Below are 13167 nucleotides of genomic sequence, written 5' to 3'. Positions count from 1 at the left end.
AAGAACAAAATATGAAACTTGCTTAAAACTGACTCACATTATCAATTGTTATCTTTTGCTATATAAATATTAACTAGGTTGTTTTCTTTTTAAAAGAGACGAGGTGGCAAGTACTTAAAACATAACGGAATAGACTGGGGACACAGAAATAATTTACTTTCTTCTAAAATGTGTCTTTTGCACTCTTCCAAGCATTAATTACCTAACTTTCAGACCCTGCAGATCAATAATTATTCATGACTGGGGCCCATCAGCAGCTAGTAAAGTGCTCTGTGCAATTTTCAGGTCACTTTTGTAGTTGGAGGGTTGCCATTCTGTCACATAGAAACCCTTTTCTGCAGAGCGTGAGTGAGTGCTCCTCCACTGTGCTCCACAGGGGAGAGGCAATTCCAAGAAGGGCAGAGAGGGAAATGGAAAAGGGGAGTTTCAACCTTTCTGGATGAGAATGTGCATTTATTCTTTCAAAAAATGGACCTTTGAAAAAAATATTTACAAAGAAAGAAAGTGTGTACAGTGGCTCCCAACTGGGGAAGGCGGCTGAAGGGTCCTGGGTTACGGGGGCAGATGTAATGGGAGGTAAGATTTCCTCTGCCACTGAAGGGCAGAGCCGACCTAAAATGCCAGTGCAACTTTTACATTTCTCTGACATGCCTATTTCCAACAATCCAAGCACTGAATTGCTCTAAACTTAAAGTGGCTTGCTTTATAAGACAAGGCAAGAGCCCAAAGGGAGATGTCACAATTCTTATGGCTGTTGAATTGTTCTGTATTGATTACATCTAAAAGCTATTTGGCGGCTCTTCCCTTTTGGAGGCCCATATCTGTCCTTCAGTCTCTCATATCCTCAGATGACCCAGTGACCAACAAGACAGAAACTCTCTGGACGTCTTAATTAAACTTCATTGTCATATCATGGCCCTCAGTCAGGGACACCACTGAGGATTCTGACAAGGTGGGGAGATGAGCTGAATGATCTCTATTGCCAAGGTCTCTTACACTTCAGTGGTCTCTGATATTTTGATAAAGATGCAAACCCCCTTCTTTCATATGTGTGATTTAATTAATAAATGTTGATGATGTATATATTTAGGAAAAGAAGGAAATGGCAACCCACTCCAGTACTCTTGCCTGGAGAATCCCATGGAGGGAGGAGCCTGGTGTGCTACAGTCCATGGGGTCGCAAAGAGTAGGACACGACTGGGCGAATTCACTTTCACTTTCACTTTCCTCAGAAATACAAAAGAAGCCCAATTTGTATATCTGAATGCACAGAAAAGAACACAGATACACACGCACACATTGCACCTGAAGTCTTGAAATTGGGGCTTGACAAAGAATTTTCACTTCTATGTTGCAAATGTGAAATCTAATCTACAAATAAATTCTAAATGTGAGGGCTGGCACTGCTTTAGAAACCAACAGACTGGATAAAAAGGTTGTATGGTGGGACCTACAGTTAATTTTTCATCTCTGTTGAGAATTTTCCATTGGCTTTTCACTGTTGTTTCAGGAAGAGGCCAGCTCCAAGTCAGGAGCACAGAGAAGTGGAGACTAAGAGAGAAGGCCACTCAGTAGAATCAAAAGCACAGAGTATTACTTTAAAAATTGCTTTGAGGCATGACATAAATATAGTGAAGTACCTAATCTTAAATGTCAGCTCAATACAATTTCATATGTGTGTACATGCTCAAGGTCCCACCCAATTCAAGACACAGAATATTCTAAGACCCACAGACTTAGACTCTGGCTTTTTCTGACCCTTTGGACTGTAGCCTATCAGGCTCCTCTGTCCATGGGATTCTCCAGGCAAGATTAATGGAGTGGGTAGCCATTTCCTCTTCCAGGGGATCTTCCCCACCCAGGGATCGCACTCCCATCTCCTGTGCCTCCTGCATTGCAGGCATATTCTTTACTGCTGAGCCATCAGGGAAGTCACTGGGATATGGGAAGAAGTATTTATGTCCCTTTTCTAAAGGCTTTGTCCCACCATCTGTAGAATGAGAAGTAATAATAATGTCCATCTAACAGGGTTTTGCCAGTTTTAAATGCTTTGTGTAAAGTACTAACACAGTAGCTTAGATATCAATAATTATTAACTCAGAAACTCTCTACATTTAATATAAGCAAATGCCTCCTTTTGAGTAGAACATTTAGAACAGAACTTTATCACAGTAATGCAACACCAAGGGAGAGTGTTAAACTGGATTGTTGGGCATGTTTATGAGAGTGAAAAAAGAATTGCATTGGCAGGCCAGTATTGGCCACTCATTTAATCAATTCATTTACTTTTCACGGCCAAAACACAGCCATTAAAAGGGTTTACTTAGATGCTTCCCTCTGTCTATATTGATTCCTTTTCAGTGAAAATATTGATAAGTTTATATAGATCGGGATCTTAAAGTTACTTAATTATTGATTGGAAACAGTTGCTCAGGCTGAGCAGGTGGGTTTTTACTTTGTTTAACAAATAGAAGAAACAAGAGAGTTTCTGTAGGATAAAGCTAGCACCAGAGCCCCTCCTGAGTGGGATAACCCTTGTCAGCTCTAAGCCTCAGCCTTGCGAGCTGCGGCATCTGTATCCCAAGGTGATTGTCCACATGCTCGATGTTTATCAGCGACTGAGAGTAAATTACAGAAAGCAGTACCACCTAGAGTGATTAGACGCTGGGCTAGGCTGAAAAATGAATATGGATTTGAAGTCATTTTTTTGAGTGTGCTTTTTGAGCTATTTCTTACCTCTGTCCGTCCAGAAGCAATCCAGCAGTGCCTACCAGCACCTGAGGTGCCCTGGAGGACACAAAAATCCATAAGATACAGCCCCTGACTTCAAGGAGTTGAAAAATTGCATAAGAGTATGAGGTGAGCTTATAAGTCATCATAATAAAAGGTAGGGAAAGGTTGAAAATACTATTACAATGTAGTGTTACAGATGTTCAAAAAAGGAAAAATTTTATTAAGTCAAGAAGAAAAAAGTCTTCCTGGAAAAGCTTCATTAGTTCATTGGATGTGTGTGTAAAATCAAACTAAATATCATACTTTGTTTGCATATGGCCCTTCTCCATGGTCCTTTCCAGGCCCAAATGTTCACACTTTAATGCTACCTGCCTGATTGTTGTAGGTCTCTTGAGTTGCAGATGGCTGCTGGAATTCATTTCCTCAAAGTTCCTGTGGCCTAGTGTGCAGAAGTCTGGTGCCATGGGGAAGATGAAAGGGCGTAACAGTTACACTTTGGTTGTGAGACACAGAAACCCCAAAGTAATGGCTTAAGCAGGAGGGAGGTTTATTTCCTCTTAGGTAAACAGTCAGGAGATAATCCATCTAAGCCTGAACTTGTGACTCTTTGTGTCAAGCTACTCCGCTGTCTTCAACACATGGCTTTCTTCTCATGGTCTAATACGGCTGCTTAAGCCTCCAGGATCATAACTGCATTCTAGAGGGAGGAGAAAGGTGAAGAGAAGAAATGGAACACAGGCCTTCCCTTTAAGGATGTTTCCTAGAGGTTGCCTGTGCAACTCCTAGGCTTCCCAGGTGGCGCTAGTGGTAAAGAACTCGCCCGCCTATACAGGAAACCTAACAGGCGGGGGTTTGATCCCTGGGTCAGGAAAATCCCCTGGAGGAAGGCATGGCAACGCACTCCAGTATTCTTGCCTGGAGAATCCCATGGACTGAGGAGCCTGGTGAGCTACAGTCCATGGGGTCACAAAGAGGACATAACTGAAGCGACTTAGCAGGCACTCATGCATGCAATTTCTGTTTCTCTCACATGGGCAGAACTTAGGCATATGGCCACACGTCTAGCTAAAAGACAGGCTTGGAAATCTTGTCTTTATTCTAGCACTTAAGTACTCAGCTAAAAACCAGGGGTTTTACCACTAAACAGAAAGCAGGGAAGAGATATGGGGAGAGATATCAGCCTCTGTCATGGAGGTTACTGCAAACACGTATGCATCCCTGAGCTGGCAGGATGTACCAGTGCTATGATGGAGGCCTGATCCAATGCTATGGGAGGATGGGGGAGAGGGACCTAGGGGCCTTAGGGAGGAGATCCTAAAGGAGCTGGCATTCTGCTCCTTTGGATACAGGGAAATTGGATACAGGCCTTTCTGAGTAGAGGGGATGGCTTTAAATAAAATCAAGGAAACATAGAAGTTTCTTTTTGGTTAAGGAAAGACAGGTGGTCCACTGTTGCTGTTTTCAAAATATCAGGGGTCAGCCAAGGCTGAGGGCCAGGGAAGTAGTAGAAGAAAAGGCTGGACGTGTATATTGGAGCCAAATCTCATAGTCTTGATCATCAGTTAAAAAGTTTAAGCTGATTTTGTACTGCATGTAGCAGAAACCTCTAATTGCCTTTCGGTGTACTTACTTCTCATCCTAAAATTGACTGCATTATGGCAGACACTTCATATTCAGCTATTGTTGCGCTTGGCCTCTGCTGACCTCGATCATCTTTCATGGTGTTCTTCAACTTGATCCTGAGCCTCATTATTCGTTTTCATTCAGAGCAATCATTACTGAATATTTGAATTTAAAATGAGAGATAAAACCTGTTTTCCACCTTAATGACATGATCTTCTTGGTTGTTTCCTGCTATAAAATGTCTATAATCATACTTCTCTAAGAGGAATGCTTTCTGACTCAGTTTCAGCTGATGATGCAGGAGTAGAGGCTGAGTACAAAGCAATAAGTACCACATAAAGCTTTTATGCCAAAGCAAGAAGCTAGACCATGTATGCAGCCTTCCAGAAAATAGTTCACGAACCTTAGCTCATTGCTCACCTTGAAGGGCTGACATGCAAAAGACCAGGAAAAAGCCTGTCTGAAGAAAGTGTTGGAATGCTGGAGTGTTGGGCACCACTTGGAAGCCTTCCATATGCCCCTGGTGTTTGTGGGGGCAGTGGACCACTCAATGGTAAACCAATCCACTAAATATGTTTAAAGAAGCTACAGGGATAAGTGGTTTTCTGCTCCGATCTGAAAGCGTCTGGCCTATTCAATGTAATGCTTCCAGTTCTCTGATATTTTTTCATTCATTTTGTTTATTTTCAGTTTCCTCCTTGTCCCCAATAGCCATGATGGCAGAGATTTTGTATGTTTCACACAACATGTGAAAACACAGTATAGTAAGTATTCAATAAGTATTTGTTGAATGAATGAGAGAAATGCATACACAATCATCATTACAATGTAATTCAGTTTTGAGAATCATATCTGGGCGATGGCAAATATAGATGTTTGGGGTACAACTGAGTCCTATTTAAATTGACTTCAAGTGGAAGGTGTCTTTAAGAAGGTAGAAGGAGCTAAGAAAGCAGAAGGAGCTAAGAGGACAGAAGGAGCTGTGACGAGTGGGAGCCCATATTTAGGGAGGCTTCTTGCCCCCAGTAGAGCATTTGCATGAGGTTAGAGGTCAAGAGTAATCCATGGGTGCTGTCAAGTGTAAAACAGAATAGCTTGGTTTTTTCTTTTTGCCAATCTGTGAGGCTTTTAATGCGACATCACAACTATGGTTATTTTCAGAGCTTGACCAGACTTAAAGGCTCTGAAGATGTTTGAGACTATTATGTATAGCTTTTCTTGAACTTCCCAAGTAAAGATAGTTTCACATACTTTCATCAAAGGTACATGGCTAGAACATACCCAGACTGAGTGGTGGGAGGCTTCTAGTTACGTATTTCCTTAGCACAAGCAAAGTAGAGAGTCTTTAAAGAGTTTTAGTATTACAAATATCAGATATGCAATGTTTGAATAGCAGTGGAATTAAACAGTGAACAAATGCATTTCAGCCCCAGGCTGTTATTACTGTTTTCTAAAAATGTTAAGACTAAAACAGCACCACTTGGCATAAGCAACAGAGTGATTCCCTCCTAAACTTTTGTTTCAGGTCCCAGGGGTTATTAATAGTAATCATTTAGCCTGATTCATCCCTGCTATCTTTTCATCATTTAAGTTATTTTTAACAGCTTTCTTGAGTTTACTGATATATAGTACAGTAGGCATCACACAAAGTGTATAATTTGATAAGCTTGGACATCACCAGCATCAAGATGGTGAGCAAGCTCATCATCCCCAAATGTTTACCTGTTTTCCTCTCTGCTTCCGCCCTCTCGCTCCTCTTTGTGTTACCTGATCCCCCAGGCAATGACTGACCTGCTTTCTGTCTCTGTAGATTAGTTTGTATTTTCTAGAATTTTATATTAATGAAATTATACTGAATGTACTCTTTTGTATCTGGATTCTTCCACTCAGTATAATTATGTAGAGATTTATATATATGTTATGTATGTCAACAGTTCATTCCTCTATACTACTGGGTTAGCATTCCATTATATAGATATATTTCATCATTTTTCCATTCAACTATTGATAGACATCTGGGGTGCAACCAGTTTTTTTGACTACTGCAAAAGAAGTTGCTATATACATTTGCATATGAGCGTGTGGACATACCATTGTGTTTCTCTTAGGTACGTATCTAGGAGCATAATGAATGGCTCATATGGTAGATGTATGCTTAAATTTTAAGAAACTGTCAATCTGTTTTCCAAAGTGGTTGTACTATTTCATATTCTCACTACCAAGATATGAAGAAAGTTTCAGTTCCTCCACATTTCTCACCAACTCTTTTTATTTTCAGTCATCCTAATAGAGATGTGTAGTAGTATAAATATCTCACTGTGGTTTTCAGTTTCTCTTCCCTAGTGACTAAAGATATTGAACATCTTTTCATGTGCTCATTTGCAAACCATGTATGTTTGAAGAAGTGAAGTTATTTGTCCAAATCTTTTGCCTATTTATGTTTTTTTATTGAATTACTTATATTCTATAGGTAAGTCTTCTATTAAATATATGATTTACAGACGTTTTCTCCCAGCCTTTGACTTGTTTTCTCACTTTTTTAGCAGGATCTTTTGAAGAGCAGAAGTTTGCAGTAAATTTAACTTCCTATTTGTCAATTTGCTGTTTTATGGATCATGCTTTTATTGTATTCTTTTTTTGGGGAATTACAATTTTATATATATTAGGCTGCTTGAAGTTGTCCTACAGTTTGCTGATTTTTTTAACCTTTTTTTCTATGAATGTTTCCCTATGGCTAGTAATAATTGGCATATCTTTAAGTTCACTAATCTTAAAAAATTAAGCTTAATTTTAAAATTTCAATTAGTGTGTTTTTTCACTTCAGACATTGTAGCTTTCATCTCCTGAAGTTCAATTTTGACGATGTATGTGTATGTAGCAAGGAAGGTTGGGATGGATGGCCTGAAGAAAAAGGATATCTAGAATGGAAAGACACAAACTTGAGATATTTAAGAATCATCTGGAGAATCCATTAAATTGTAAACTTGTAGGGACTGTAGACTTCTATGGACTGCTCACAGAGTTATCTTAATAGAGAGAGCTGGAGGTGGCCCAGGAATCTGCATTTAGTAGGAATCTCAAATAATTCTGTTGCCAGAGAGCCATAGCCCATGTGGGAACACTGATCTTGACCTAACACTAGGTCAGGTGCCATGAAAATACATATGAGAAAAAAGGTTTTGTGATCTAAACTGACAATTTTTGGCACAATTGTCAGTTTGTACTTGGGAGTGTTTCTGATCCATTTCTACTAAATAAACAAGTGAAAAAATGGATGCCTGGATGAAAATGAATGAACTGATGTAAATCTCGTTTTCTGTGTTCATAAATTGATGAGACATTTATAATAACCATATTAACTATTGATCTATATATAATTAGTACCATCATCCATTATATTGGCTTTCTAAGAACATATTAACTTAGGACCTAGTAATCTATTTATACTATAAAACAACTTAGCAAATCCTTTGCAAAATAGTATAAGTGCAAATTCTAATCCAATACCAGGAACATACTCATAGATTTGGGGTTAGGAATGTAGGAAATATTGAAGCTTCCCTGGGTCTATGAGTGTCTGAATAATAAAAGAAAACCACCAGTTAAAGGAAAATTTTACATCTATAGTCAGATGTAATCATATGATATATCCTTATGATATGTCTTATTTCCTTAAGCATTTATTTTTGATGTATGACAAATAATATGGGCTTCTCAGATGGCTCAGGGTTAAGAATCCACTTGCCAATGAAAGAGACACAGGAGACACCGATTCTATTCCCTAGGTTGGGAAGATCCCTGGAGGAGGAAACGGCAACCCACTCAGGTATTCTTGCTTGAAAAATCCCATGGACAGAGGAGCCTGGCAGGCTACAGTCTGTGGGGTCCCAGTCAGACACGACTGAGCACGCAAGCACACAACCAATAATACACAATTGACACAGTATAAATATGTTAAGGACGTTCACTTTACATTGACCATTCGATGTATCATGGCAAATAAAATCTGAGCAGAGAAACATTTCTTGGTTACAGATAGATTTTATTTCCTTCCACAGCTTGGAATAGTCAATAAATTAATAATTAATTTAGTCCTACAAAAAATTCTTTCATTATCAAATCTGTTTCACTAAGAGACTATTCTGTCTCTGACAGTTCATTTGAGGCTGTCAGTACATGAGAGCATGGGTTTGAATTTCATAAGTGAATCTCATAAAAGAGCTTTAAATTAACTCAGTACTGTAGAGACAATGGATTTTAAATTAATGAATGTTTAATTTTTTTTTTTTTACCATTGAGATGCCTAAGCAAAACTCTTATTTAGAAATATGATAGCTGCCTCTCTCAGGTGATGAAATTAAGAACTTTTAAATCTATAGCTACCCCTCTCACACATAGACACAGGCACACACATCACTGACAGTGTGTCACTGGCTAAAATACAGTGATTAAACATGGTTCAAGCCAAAGCAATGGGCTTCCAGGCTGGCTCAGGGGTAAAGAGCCAGCCTGCCAATGCAAGAGACCTGGGTTCCATCCCTGGTTTGGGAAGATCTCCAGGAGAAGGAAATGGCAACCACACCAATATTCTTGCTGGGGAAACCCCATGGACAGAGGAGCCTGGCCGGCTACAGTCCATAGTGTTGCAAAAACATCAGACACTACTTAGCAACTAAACAACAACAACAAGCAAAGCAGGCCATCCATCCATCTGGAATACCTGCCAAATTTCTAAGGAAGAGCTTCTCCATTGACCATAAAGAATATTCTGGTCCTTGCTTTCAATACTGAACCAATGAGTCATTTTCAAGACCCAGAAAAGGGAGACAAAGAAAGCTATGGGGAGGCTTAATTCCTAATGAATGTCCTTATCACTTTTCCCCACCAACATTCTCTCCTTGTGATACATCTGTCAAGCTGGGTTAGTGGATAACATCTCCTTAAGTACATGCTTTAGCTAAGGCTTCCTCTATTTTTGATTCCTTCCAAACTCCATTTATATGCTAACCCACTCCAGTGTTCTTGCCTGGCGAATCCTAGGGATGGGGGAGCCTGGTGGGCTGCCATCTATGGGGTCGCACAGAGTCGGACACAACTGAATTGACTTAGCAGCAGTAGCTGCTAGAAGTTTTGTTCAATCTTATTTCTTTAACTTCCTCAGTTCAGTTCAGTTCAGTCGCTCAGTCATGTCCGACTCTTTGCAACCCCATGAATCACAGCACGCCAGGCCTCCCTGTCCATCACCAATTCTCAGAGTTCACTCAGACTCACGTCCATCAAGTTGGTGATGCCATCCAGCCATCTCATCCTCTGTTGCCCCCTTCTCATCCTGCCCCCAATCCCTCCCAGCATCAAAGTCTTTTCCAATGAGTCAACTCTTCACATAAGGTGGCCAAAGTACTGGAGTTTCAGCTTTAGCATCATTCCTTCCAAAGCAATCCCAGGGCTGATCTCCTTCAGAATGGACTGGTTGGATCTCCTTTCAGTCCAAGGGACTCTCAAGAGTCTTCTCCAACACCACAGTTCAAAAACATCAATTCTTCAGTGCTCAGCTTTCTTCACAGTCCAACTCTCACATCCATACATGACCACAGGAAAAACCATAGCCTTGACTAGACGGACCTTTGTTGGCAAAGTAATGTCTCTGCTTTTGAATATGCTATCTAGGTTGGTCATAACTTTCCTTCCAAGGAGTAAGCGTCTTAATTTCATGGCTGCAGTCACCATCTGCAGTGATTTTGGAGCCCAGAAAAATAAAGTCTGACACTGTTTCCACTGTTTCCCCATCTATTTCTCATGAAATGATGGGACCAGATGCCATGATCTTCGTTTTCTGAATGTTGAGCTTTAAGCCAACTTTTTCACTCTCCACTTTCACTTTCATCAAGAGGCTTTTTAGTTCCTCTTCACTTTCTGCCATAAGGGTGGTGTCATCTGCATATCTGAGGTTACTGATATTTCTCCCGGCAATCTTGATTCCAGCTTGTGTTTCTTCCAGCCCAGCGTTTCTCATGATGTACTCTGCATATAAGTTGAATAAGCAGGGTGAAAATATACAGCCTTGACTTACTCCTTTTTCTATTTGGAACCAGTCTGTTGTTCCATGTCCAGTTCTAACTGTTGCTTCCTGACCTGCATATAGGTTTCTCAATAGGCAGGTCAGGTGATCTGGTATTCCCATCTCTTTCAGAATTTTCCAGTTTGTGGTGATCCACACAGTCAAAGACTTTGGCATAGTCAATAAAGCAGAAATAGATGTTTTTCTGGAACTCTCTTGCTTTTTTGATGATCCAAAGGATGTTGGCAATTTGATCTCTGGTTCCTCTGTCTTTTCTAAAACCAGCTTGAGCATCTGTAAGTTCTTGGTTCATGTACTGTTGAAGCCTGGCTTGGAGAATTTTGAGCATTATTTTAATAGCATGTTAGATGAGTGTAATTGTGTGGTAGTTTTGCATTCCAGTCCCCTATGATGAAAAGGGCATCTTTTTTGGGTGTTAGTTCTGAAAGGTCTTAGAGGTCTTCATAGAACTGTTCAACTTCAGCTTCTTCAGCATTACTGGTCGGGGCATAGACTTGGATCACTGTGATATTGAATGGTTTGCCTTGGAAATGAACAGAGATCATTCTGTTGTTTTTGAGATTCTGTCCGCGTACTGCTTTTTGGACTCTTTTGTTGGCCATGATGGCTACCCCGTTTCTTCTAATGGATTCTTGCCCATAGTAGTAGATAGGATGGTCATCTGAGTTAAATTCACCCATTCCCATCTATTTTAGGTTGCTGATTCCTAAAATGTCAACGTTCACTCTTGCCATCTCCTGTTCGACCACTTCCAATTTGCCTTGATTCATAGACCTAACATTCCAGGTCCCTATGCAATATTGCTCTTTACAGCATCAGACCTTGCTTCCGTTACCAGTCACATCCACAACTGGATGTTCTTTTTGCTTTGGTTCCATCTCTTCATTCTTTCTGGGGTTATTTCTCCACTGATCTCCAATAGCATGTTGGGCACCTACCGACCTGGGGAGTTCATCTTTCAGTGTCCTATCTTTTTGCCTTTTCATATTGTTCATGGGGTTCTCAAGGCAAGAATACTTAAGTGGTTTGCCATTCTCTTCTCCAGTGGACCGCATTCTGTCAGAACTCTCCACCTTGACCTGTCTGTCTTGGGTGGCTCTACCTGGCATGGCTCAGTTTCATTAAGTTAGACAAGGCTGTGGTCTATGTGATTAGGCTGTGTGGTTTCTGTCTGTCTGTCCTCTGATCCCCTCTCTCAGCACCTGCCATCTTACTGGGGCTTCTCTGTCCATGGTTGAGAACAATTCTTTTAGGTCTACATTAGAGAGGCAAGTTCAGGTAACACTCCTTACTGTTTCCTTTCAATTGTGCCCTAAATTGCATTTTCTCATTTGTAATAGAGCCAGCACCATCTGCATGAAATAAGTTAAAAGCAGATTACATATATATATATATATATATCACATAATACACATAGTATATATATATATATGTATATATTAATATACACACATACGTGTGTGTGTGTGTGTGTAGGGACTTCCCTGGTGGTCCTGTGACTGGGACTTTTGCTGTCAATGAAGAGGGCCTGGGTTTGATCCCTGGTTGGAGAACTGGAACCCATATGCTGCAACTAAGAGTTTGCCTGCCACAACTAAAGATCCTGCATGCCTCAGATGAAAATCCTTCATGTCACAGCTAAAGATCCTGCATGCTACAACTAAGACCTGGCACAGCCAAATAAATAAATAAATATTAAATATATATGTATTTGTATATATGCAGTAAAAATGAAAGTGAAGTCGCTCAGTTGTGTCCGACTCTTTGCGACCCCATGGACTGTGGCCTACCAGGCTCCTCCATCCATGATATTCTCCAGGCAAGAATATTGGAGTGGGTTGCCATTTCCTTCTCCAGGGGATCTTCCCAACCCAGGGATCGAACCTGGGTCTCCCGCATTGCAGGCAGACGCTTTAACCTCTGAGCCACCAGGGAAGCATATATATATATATATATATATAGAGAGAGAGAGAGAGAGAGAGGCATATTTTCAAAGGTTTATCACAGTGAGGAAATGAGAAGCAAGAGGAGCAAGTGCAGCTATGCACACATATGTAACTCCAGGGAATGCTGAGAACTGTGGTGAACTGAGAGCTGTACACTACTCATGACACCGTCTCCTGCTTTCCTCTTATTGTCGCCATGTGAGAATTTGAGCTCAATGTTGCTGAACATTCTAATTTTTCAGGAGAAACCACAAGATCCTTGTCTGTGTACATGATATATATGAAATGTTTCTACCTTTAAATGTAGATTTGTGATTTATCAGAATAGAGTAAACCTCACATTTGTGGGTTACATGTGGGCTTTAGGCTTCCATACTGCAACCTCTGACTTCCACCTGGCACATAATTATTACTTATTAAATGTTAGTTCTCTAATCATCCCCTATACTTGGAGGCACAAGGTTACCCACTTGGTTTGGGCCCCAGCAGCTTCCCTGGTAATCTCAGAGTTCCTTAAGATGCCTAGGAAAACTTAACTCAATGTTCCTGGATTCTACCTGCATTCCCATGGCCTCTTTGGTGTAGAGAAATAGTTCTTTACTGAAGCTCAGTCAGTGTTTAATTGATCTTTAGATCACTCAATACGCATACCCTTTAGGTACTGCCTAAGGAAAGATTAATTTTCAGCCCCAGGAAAGATTTTAAATGGGAAATTCCAGGCCATGCTAATGTGACTGAGGCTTTACCTTAGAAGTAGCAAATCTGGAGAATTAAAAATGAACCCAT

The 13167-nt window shown here is 40.4% G+C and overlaps 1 non-coding gene across 1 annotated transcript; it reads right to left on the bottom strand.

The window, feature by feature from the left end:
• Nucleotides 1-12298: 12298 nt before the first annotated feature.
• On the bottom strand, nucleotides 12299-12370 carry TRNAC-GCA. Its single transcript has one exon. It is a non-coding gene; the product is annotated as a tRNA-Cys (tRNA).
• Nucleotides 12371-13167: the final 797 nt, after the last annotated feature.

This window comes from Bos indicus x Bos taurus, chromosome 3 (assembly GCF_003369695.1).
Source record: "Bos indicus x Bos taurus breed Angus x Brahman F1 hybrid chromosome 3, Bos_hybrid_MaternalHap_v2.0, whole genome shotgun sequence".
In the NCBI taxonomy this organism is placed as follows: domain Eukaryota; kingdom Metazoa; phylum Chordata; class Mammalia; order Artiodactyla; family Bovidae; genus Bos; species Bos indicus x Bos taurus.
This window is presented reverse-complemented; position numbering and strand designations above follow the sequence as displayed.